Raw genomic sequence first — 10,570 nt, forward strand, 5'->3', positions numbered from 1 at the left:
CCCCCCCCCCCCGCCACTCCACTCGCTCTCTCGCTCTATCCCTCACGGTTCGCGCGCGCCCCTGCCTCCTTCTTCTTCCCTTTCACCGACTCCGCTCCGTCTCTTTTTCTCTCCCCGACTCGTTCCTCCTTCCTTCTTCTTCGGCCCCCTGCCTCTCGCGCCGCTCGGTCATCCGGGCTCTTGCCGCCAACTCTTTTCCACCGAACCTACCGATTTTTTTTTTCACATACCCCTCGAAATCGAACCAGTCGCCCGCACGCGCCCAATCTTTGTCCGATTTACACTCTCTTCCTCTCTCTCTCTCTCTCTCGATCGCTCTTTTTTCCTACGCGACGGTGATGCGTTCAAGCGATAGTTTCTCTCTTGGATGCCTGCCGTTCGAAATTCGATCCAACTTTTCTTCCCTTCTTCTTCCACGAACGCGCCACGCCGAGCTTTTCTTTCGATCGTCGTCGGATAGCATCTGCTTGTTCGTTCCCTCGAGTTTCTTAACTTTCGAAAGCGAAAACTCGGACGGTCGGTTTATCGGTGAGGGAAAAAAAGAAAAAAAGGGGCTCGGCGGTGACGGCGGGACGCGTGAAAGTCGGAGGACAAACGGCGCGGTCGAGCGTCGCGGCGGGATATATAACGTTAAGACGATAAGCGAACCGTTGCTCGTCTTTCACGGATTTCCTTCGGTTTCCTTGGATACTTCTTTTACGAACGGGCATGAAACCCGTTGGATGAAACGTGGTACGAGCCGGGAAACGACGGCGAGGGATGAGAGGTCACGGGACGAGAGGGCGGCGACCAATGGGGACGAGGAGTCAAGTGGGGCGCGAAAAATGGGCCGGCCCGTTTCAATCCACCCCCGAGGCTAAGGGTGAGGGTAAGGGTGCCGTCGGAGTAGGGTAGACCGACAGCCTCGAAGACGACCGGGCCGTCGACGCAGGGTCAGTCAGGTCGCGGACCTGCACCTCTGCGTTTCCGTGTCTCTGCGTTCTCGCGCTTCCGCCCTTTGCCGTTCTTCCACTTTTGCCCTCTGCTCTTTCCTCCCTGCCACGTTCTTTCTTTCTCCACCAACCGTATACATACGTTGCTTTCTTTTCGCACTCGATCTTCGCACTGTACCTTCTGTTTGCATACGCGCCGCTATTTACGTACCCGACTATCTCGAATCGTTCCAGTAATGCTAATCCTTCCGAATAGGAAATTTATTTCTGATATAGTAGATAGGCACATACGTCAGCGGTAAACAAGACCTGTTCGCTGACTTTTTTTCAAGAAATAAATTTTGGCCGTTTTGAAATATGGACAATCCCGATGTATAACGCTGTACTAACGGGTCATGATGCGTAAACAAATTTAGCAAGAAGTGACTTAGCGTGGATTGTAAATCGTTCGGCGGCACGACTCGTGCTTATTTCGCGCGCATATTGTGCTAGACGCGTACGATTCTGCGAAGGAAGTACTTACCTACCTATTGGTCGGTCGCAGCCTGAAGGAACGCTGACACGTGGCTGTGCTTGACCGAGGAAGCCTAATGGTCGCGACGGGTCTGTGCAGGATGGTCGGCGAATCTGCGGCGTACATAACGCGAGGAGGATCCGAGGGTGGTAAAGCTGGTAGCGTGGACGTGGTGGAAGAGAGAAAGAGTGAGAGGGGTACCGGGAAACGGAGAAGGCTGGGAACGGTAATGGGAGTGGGTAGAAGAGGGTGGCGAGAGGGGGTCGGCGCCGCGTACAAGTGCATATCGGTGAAGGGGTGGCCGAACAATGCGCTCGTTCAATGCGCTCTAGATATGATTACCGGAAACCATCCCATAATTACTTTTTGTACGTCGAAAACGTACCGAGCCCCCTCGTTTCGCTTCTCTCTCCCTTCTCTCCCGACTCCTCTCCACCGCTAAAACCACCGGCCTCTCCTCTCTCTCGCCGTTGTTCCTTCTGTTGCCCCCTGTCGGCTCGCTTCCACCCCTCCGCACCGCCAACGCCATCGCCATCGCCATCGTCATCGCCATCGCCATCGCCACCGCCACCGCGCTGCTGCCCTTAAAACGCCCGGGACAAGCGCGGCCTCCTTCGCGTTTCAACCTGACACGCGCGATGCTTTTAAAGTGCCAGCCAACGTTAACGCTCCTCTCTCTCCCTGACTGCTTTTTTTTCTCTCGGGATGATTTATCGAAACCGTTGCGTCCGGAAAGCTCGCCTCCTCGGTCCGATACTACCTACAGGCAGAGAAGGTTGAGAAAGATCGCGGAGCTTAAAGACATCGACGGCGGTAAATGGAACGATGTTAAAAATGTTTTGAATTATAGCTAGCCATCGAGGGAGGTATAACGACACGCGGCAACCATCCGGAAATATCTGCCTCGGAATTGTCCTACATCTTCGACTGGTTCCAAGTTACTATCGTCGAGGCGACGCAGACTCGCCCCCTGCATCCAGCCACGAGAGAACAGAGACGCGTTTTTCTCTTACGCGCACGGTTCTCATCGTCGTTCCGATACGTCCTCGAATACAGTACACGACTGCCGCCGATCGAGAATATAGAAGGTGGACGGAAAGGTGCCACCAAAGTTAACCAATATCAGTGCTTTATAAGGTGAAACGTAAAGTGAACAGATAGGAAGGAGTAAAGGAAAAGCAGGCGGGTCATCGACAGTTTGAAAATCGGATTAGAAACGATTTGGAGGAAGGGGAGTGAAAAGGGGAAGGGGAAGGGGAAGGCGAGAACGCGGCAAAGGGGAGAATCACTGTTCGCTCGGAGCGGTGGTTACGGCCGGCTACATTATGAGTGTGTTCATATTTCCTGCGTTGCCTCCTTCCTTCCCTTATCTGTCTTCTCTACCCTCCGAGCCCTTTTGTTCGCACTCTTTCGACTGTTAATGCCGCGAAATTAACTCCGGCAGGAGCGAGTTTAAGAACCGCTACAAGGTATATATACGCACTCCGTTTTCTCTCCCGCGTCCAAAGAGCACCCGAAGGCGATCTTCATTGTCCCGACGGCGTATTATTTTAACATTATCCGTTACTCGACTGCCGCTTAATTAATTTATTTATGCGAACGGCGCCGGCCGAGATACTCAGCCACGAGTCTCGGTGGAAGGAACGGCTGCGTCGCGGCGGACCGAAGGTGGAAGGGAGTGGAAGAGGCCGCGGCCATCGACGCAGGGTGGACGAGAGAGGAGACGGGAGAAAAGAATGGAATCGTCCCGCTAGGAGATTCGTCTCCGGAGGTTCAACGGTTCAACCCCTTGTCGCGGTGGTCGTCGGTGGTCGTCGGAATCGAGTCGGGTCGCTCGAGCTTCTTCTTCGAGCAAAGGACATAGCCCTAATAACGCTTCCTCCTTTATTGCCTCTTCGCTTTATCGTCCTCGGTCGAGGAAACTACCCCCGCGAAGGGGGAACGTTCCATCGGGAGGGTAGGTTTTCTCTGTGAGCGCGATCGCGATTCCCCGTATCCGTGCAAACAGGCCGAGGAGAAAGGCAAGGTCGATCGGAAATACCCACTTTAACGTGCATATTTTTCGACTATTATCTTACCAAAGTACTCGACACGTTCGGCGATCTGCGATCGGAAGGGGCAGGAGGGGAAGTTGGGGAAAGTTTGGGAAAGGCGCGAAATCGGTGGGTCCTTTTCCTCTGGAAGATCGGGCAATATATCAAACGATATATTCTCCCTGTACGGGAGAAACCCCTCCGGAAAGGGAGTGGAGGATTTGCATAGGGGAAAGATCGAAGCATCGTTCGGCCGGACACGGTGGTCAGTCGGTTGACCGGTTCGGGATCACCTGTCCCACGATTATCCGGGGTCAAGATTGCGAGAGAGGGACAACCCCGGGAACCGGCCCCTGCCACCGATGTCTTCCGGACGTTCGAGTTTACGATAAATTAATGGTTTTTCGAGGGTCAGCCTTCTCGGTAGCCGGTCTCACGCGAACATTCAAATCTCCAACTGTCCTCTCTAATTATTTATGCTCGGTCTCCTATGCTCGCGCATCCCCTTCCGCGCAACGCTTCCGACACCTTTCCGATTTCTCGTCCTCGCGATTTTTTTTTCCATCGAAATCGTCACACCCCTGTATGCACAGATGTAACGGTGCCAGGGGGAAATTCGAATGTTTATACTCGGAACGAAACACGTTTCGCGCTTAGGAAGGTAACTCGGCCGATTTCCCAAGCCGAGGCTATTCTATTCGCAACCGTCGAACCAGACCCGGCACGAACAATACCCGTAGGATCGTTAACTATCCCAAGTCGTCCCGTAGCTACGTAATTCCATCGAAAGATCGAAAGGAGGAAAATGCGGTGCAGGTGGGACGCTAATGGTTTCCTCGCGTCAAACATCCACTGACCGTTTAAAAGGCGCACCAAACTTTTCTGTCGTTTCATTAATCTCCCGTGAAATTTCCACGTGTGTAAACAGCTTTATCGACAGCCTGCTAGATTTTCGGACCGTGCGAGCTCACCGAGCTCACCGAGTCGCAAAATTTCCACGGAAAGCCTGGTTTCGGGTATCGATCCACGACCGTGTCAGTCCCAGATGCCTTTCCTCCTCCTCCTCCTTTATCCTCTTCTTCCCTTTTGCAAATTCTCGTCCAAACAGCAACCAACCTGGTAGAGAGATTAGAGTCTCGGAGGGGACATTTTCAACTAAGAAACGGAGTCGCAATTAAGTCGACTAATCGATCCTATCTACGCCGGATCGTTTGTTTTCCCCTGACAAAACCGAGATAGACCGCGTGCGATCGAAACGCGATTCTTTTGAAAGAAGCCGACCACGGGAGAGGACACGCAACGGCATCGAGCTACACAAAAGGGAACGAGCACCGTTTTCCCCTCGATCGCGCGCCTACTACACGCATCAACGTAACCCGCCTGACATATGGCCGATACCGATTGTTGGCGTTTTAACTCTCTCTCTCTCTCTCTCTCTCTACCGGCGACGTTGCTGTCGTGAATTCGTCTCTATGACGACCGTAATAACGCCTCGCGCCGCGGTCCGTATCCGTTTTCAATCGCGTTCCTCGTCTGCATCTTTTCAAGCCAGACCGAGGGAATCCGTAGGAACCGGTGAAACGAACCAAAGTTACAGTCGCGAACGGAATAAGAATCTCAGGGATACCTAATCGACACGAGGTGGCCCCGTGGGGCGAGGTTAAAACGAATCAACCGGTCGTCTAATCAAAATTTCTCCAACGTACTTTTATTTCTCATTTGTTGCACAGGAATTGTTTTATACTGAACGATAGTTTGGTTGGCTGGGTACATACACTTGGGAGCGAAGGTCCCAACGCGAGGTCGAGCGAGACAAGAGCGAGCGATTTTCGCGAAAGCGGAGACACGGCCGTGGCGGGAAGCCGCGGTACCAGGAATTAATTGCGCGGAAAGGAAATACCCGACACTAATGACATACGATGCGCTCGAGGATGAAAACGTATCCCGGAGGAAGGGTGATCGAAAGCACCTACGGTAGCACGCGGGGACCGCAAAGAAAGGTACTACGAGGGTGGCGGGAGTCCCCTGGGGGACCTATTGTCCGGAATACCCTGATTAAAAACCCATTCCCTGGTTACGCGCTTTAGAAACTCGCTCGAACCTAAAATTTGAGAGCACCGCGCGATATCGTGCGTACACCGCGATTCGTTTACCAAGAATCGAGCTGCGCGGGGAGGGAGTTACTACTCCAAATGTCCTCTCCCCCTCCCCTCTCTCTCTCTCTCTCTCTATCGTTTCTCGCACACGTGTGCGAGCAACGTCTGGATCGGCGTTTTCAATTAGCTCGAAAAGCTAAGCTCGACACAGGGTTGCAAAGATGGAAGGAAAAATGGAGAAGCGAAAGTCGAGGACAAAGAGAAGGAGTTTGGCGGCGTTAAAAGCCACTCGACGCGGTAATTAGCAGCGGCGGCGATAACGGGGACGCGCTCACCCTTCGCTCCCCGGGCGCGGCCACGGCCGGGAGACGAGACAGGCCGAACGCGACTGTTTTTCTGGTCCATGAATCTTTTAACCGGGCACGGTTGGTTCGTCGGGGGAAGCCCCTCGCGTGGAAAACGGTAAGCGGATACAGTTGTTTGTCATCTACCTGTTCACCTGTACGTTTTCTCGAGCACGCGGGTCCACGTCGACAAAGGGGACGAGCGCCCGGCACCCCACCGCCATCCTCCCGGCTCCGTCCGAATAATCGAACGAGTTAAGCTAGAAAAGGGGGATAGGTTGGTGCGTAGAAATCGGGGAATATCCGTGTCAAAAGTCGTCCGTACTGCCTGTCGGACGTGAAAGTACAAAAAGGATCGGTCGAAAGGTCTGGATCGGTGTACAGATTTTTCCGCGCTTCCCTTCCCCCGCGGAAGGCTCCTACGGACGCGTCGAATCGAGAGAGGCTGCGGATAGAATGTACGGGCGGCCGGGCGGTGCATCGAGTCAGACTCGATAATCATCTGAGAGACTGACGGTCAGCAGTTCGGGGGCCTATTCACGCGGCGTTACGCGGCGTTACGCGGCCTTTCACGGATATCAGGTTGCCCATTAGCGACTAGAGAGGCTGTCCAGTAATTACGGCTTAATTAATCCTCCGAGGCTCGTCTCCGACTCGACTGATTAACGTGCGCCACTCTCAAAGGAAGAGCCGGCAATACGATGACCTTCCACGCCGAAAATCCGCTACCGTGACCCGTCCTCGGTTTCCCTCTTCGTCCCCACCCCGACTGTCGCCGAGTCTCTCTCGCGACTCACTTCTTTGCTCCCACCGCGCCATACATACCGCACCATGCTTCGCCGTGCTTCACCACGCCGTCCAGAGGGAGAGACGTACATTTTCTATGTATGTATATGTACTCGTCGTCGTTGTCGTCGTCGTCGTCGTCGTCGTCGTCGTCGTCGATCTCCACGGTATCGGTTAATTTTCAGATTTCAAAGCGACGCGCGTCGCGTCGATCGCATATTCGAGCGGGGAAAGCCGAAGGGAAGAGAAACGGATCGGCCAAGGAAGAGGGGTGGAAGAAAGGGGGAGGCTGAATAAAAGGATCCCTCGGAGTCGTTCGAACCGACTAGGAGAATACCGGCACGGCGACTATGCGACCGAGAAAAAGATCCTGAAAGGTAATTACTCCGTGCTAGGTGCAAACAATAGGTATCGTACCCTTTGCTTCGTGTGAGAAACAAAAACCGCCCGTTAGCTGGAACGAACGCGCCTCGCCGCACCGGCCTCTTTCGTATACCTGTTCACGGGAACGGATCCGCACACCGAACGGCCACTCCGACCAGCCAGATCCTATATACCTACCTATACGTATATACCTTTAACGTCTTACCCAATGAATTACATAAGCATTAATCAACCGCGTACCCCGAGGGAGCCGCCGAATAACCGTGACACCACGGCTCGTTCGCCCGTTCGCTCGTTCACAGGCAAAACTACCTCGCGCCGCGTTTCACATTTTACGGAGCTATCGACCAACCGAACTTCGTACTTCCATCCTATGCCTAGAAAATGGATCCTCGAAGATGTGGGAATGTCACGATGAATGGAAACGTTGAAAACGGTTGCATACTAACCACCCACACGTTAATCGTCAATCCTGTTAGTGGCGCCGACAGGGCGCCCTCCCGCGGCAAAGGATCATCCCTTAATCTGTTCATTCGCATCCCTGCGGCTCTCTCGCGGTGCACCGGCGCGGACAGAGACGCCGTGCTACCACCGAGCGATTTCGAACGCTCGCACCCCGTGCCAAAACTCCCCCACCTGCTGTCGCCACCGAATCCCCCTGCTCCTCCGTCTCTCCGTCTCCGCTCCGCTCCGCTCAGCTCCGTTCCGTTTCGTTTCGAGCCCTTAACGAGCGCTCGATACGCGAATGCACTCACGCGTCAACCAGAACCCGCGCGTCTGTTTAGCGTCTGTTTAGCGTCCGATCTAGCACCTCGTGAAAATCCGACGATACGAGGGTTAAGCGTAAGTAAGCAGGTAAGCGGAGAGAGGATCCGGCTTTTTTACCGTGCACCCTCTCGAAAAGTTGCACGCACGCGGAGGTAGGGAAATAAAAGACGAAAGGCGACACCTTAATAAACACGTTTTACTCAACTCCGAGAGCCGCACGAGCCCGGTATGTATAGGGCCCGGTACGAGCATAGCGCTAGACGAACAGGTATCTCTCCTTCTCTCCTACTTTCCATGCTCGCGCGACGGCTAACGCGGCGCACAATGGATAAATGAGATTTTTTGCGAGCGATTGAGATCCAAGAGGCGGCGGGTAGAGAGGTGGATGAAGAGCCTGGGCTGTGGAGCGCCGAGGGAGTAGGGGAGAACGGGCATCATTGTCTCCCCCGGGAAGGACAGAGAGTGTACCGATGATAGGGTGCATCCCCCGAGACCGAGGGCTCGAAGAAAGGGTTGACAGAGGAGGCTTTTAATACTTGCGGTATCGTCCTTCTATTGTCGATAAAACGCATCGACGGGATTACCATAAATACGCTGTGCACCGCGTCGCGAAATTTTCTGTCCCGCGGTGCCATTTTTGTAGGAGCACGTGTGTACGTACGCAGTAGGAACGCGAGTAAGGATCTCGCGGAGACGCTGCTAATCAGGAGAGGCTTTTGAAATTTTACCGTTATAAATGCCCGCCGCCTCGGTCGGTGGTTTCGCGTTAGCAAATTGGCGAGCAGCCGACACCGGGCTCGCCGTGGAACGCGCGCGCGAACAAGGAGCGACGAAAACGGTGCAAGGTTTCGGAACGCGCGAGACTGGCGGACACGCCTAATTAGGGGAAGCCAAGCCCTCGCGTCACAGCCGGATAATTAATTGAAACGTGGATTAATGCCAGCGGATTAATCTACTCCCCCTCCTCTGCCCCCTCCCCCGCGCCCTTGCCAACCGGAGCAACTCGGTTTTACTTCGTTTTCGAATCCAGCAAACACGAGTCCTCCCACGCCCCGGATTTATACTAAATACATACCGTTTCGACACGTTCAAACAACGGCCCAGACGTTCATACCCAGACTGTACGGTCGTCAAGTTGAGAAAGAGGAAACGTGGGGGAAGGGAGCGTGAAATTTGGAAGTGTGCTCGCATCGAGCGGGCACTCATCCCGCGCAAGTGCCGTTGCCGTAACAAGGGCCACGAATGCGATCCTTGACACCGCGCCGTCGGTGCTATCGATGATGCTTAGCAACGCGGAAGCCATTAGCCATATGGCATACGCCACGGCCGTGCCACGCTGCATCGCGACCTGCACTCCTGTCCGTCCGTCCATCCGTCCATCCTCTCCATCCTCTCTCCGTTCCGTGAGTCGAACGCTACCCAGCCATCGCGCTCGAATTAGACTTAGACGAAGAAGAATCTCTCGATCTCGTCCATCGAGCATCCTTCGCGTAATAGCATCGCGATACTGTTGCGAACAGCACTCTACACTTTCTACATAGATTCATCCAGGCATGGTAAATCTTCGCTCGGCGGAACTGCCTTGCATTTTACGCTCCGTGTGATCACTTGTGTCACTTTAACGCGATTCGTGCCACGTATATCCGGAAGCGAAAGCTCCGTTAGGTTCCTACTGGAACGAGACACCAACATATGTCCAGGTACATATGCACCTACGTATATCGAAACTTTGTCGAATTAGTTACCGATGTTTGTACAAGAGAAGATACAACGCATCTTTCGACCGTCGTCGACGAGCTTCGTCGATTAACCTTACCTTCGAATCGCGCGTTTTTGCGCGTTCGATAATAGCTACGCGGAAATTACAGGCCGCGTTCAGAAGGAACTGGTATGTATTGTATATGGTTGCGTCACGCGCAACTCCCGTGATTTCCGCGATCCTTCTTTTCCTCGATACTCGTGCATCGATGCCTCGACATTCAACGACCGTTCGACGATGCAAAATTCACAAACGGTGCGTCATCTACATTTGCAGTTTGTTTCTTTCACAATATCAGACAAGTTGGTCGCCGAACGAAAAAGTATCGCAACGACGTTGAACGTTAGCGGAAATGCAGCGGTTTCCTCGTATAAATATGCAACGCGTCACCCGCGGGTCAACTCGGATTCATCGGCGAGGCGGCGAGTGCGGGCCGCGATCGGTCGCAGGAGCGCGTGCGCCCGCGCGCCCTCCACAATGGCCTTTGTCCGCCCTGCTCGCGGAAAGAAATGAAAAACGAGTCCCTCCTCCTCCCCCGGCTGCCCTCTCCGCGCGCTCCCTCTCCGTTTCTCTCCCTTTTCTTCCGAATCCTCGGTTTCTTCCTTCGCGCATCCCTCTCGGTATCAACCGACACCGTCCGTCCAGAATCCGATACGCCGACGATAAAGCACAATTTCGTTGCAACGTTCTACTCGATTTATTCCTCGTTCTAATATGTACCCACCCCGATTCCACCGGGAGCCGCAGTTCCGTGGAACAAAGACGTTACGAACCGTGGAGGCATCGAGTGGAAAATTGGACGGGACCGTGGCTCGGCTCGACAAAAACTGGCACGGATCTCGTTTAGGTTCCGCAGTGTCACGCAACGAAACACCCTGGAAAAAAAAAAAGCGGTCTTCCTCGGAGCATGTTGGCCCCGATCGTGATCGTGCTCGTGGCTATCGCAGGACGGAG

Source organism: Habropoda laboriosa, unplaced genomic scaffold, assembly GCF_001263275.1.
Source record: "Habropoda laboriosa isolate 0110345459 unplaced genomic scaffold, ASM126327v1 scaffold597, whole genome shotgun sequence".
Classification (NCBI taxonomy): Eukaryota; Metazoa; Arthropoda; class Insecta; order Hymenoptera; family Apidae; genus Habropoda; species Habropoda laboriosa.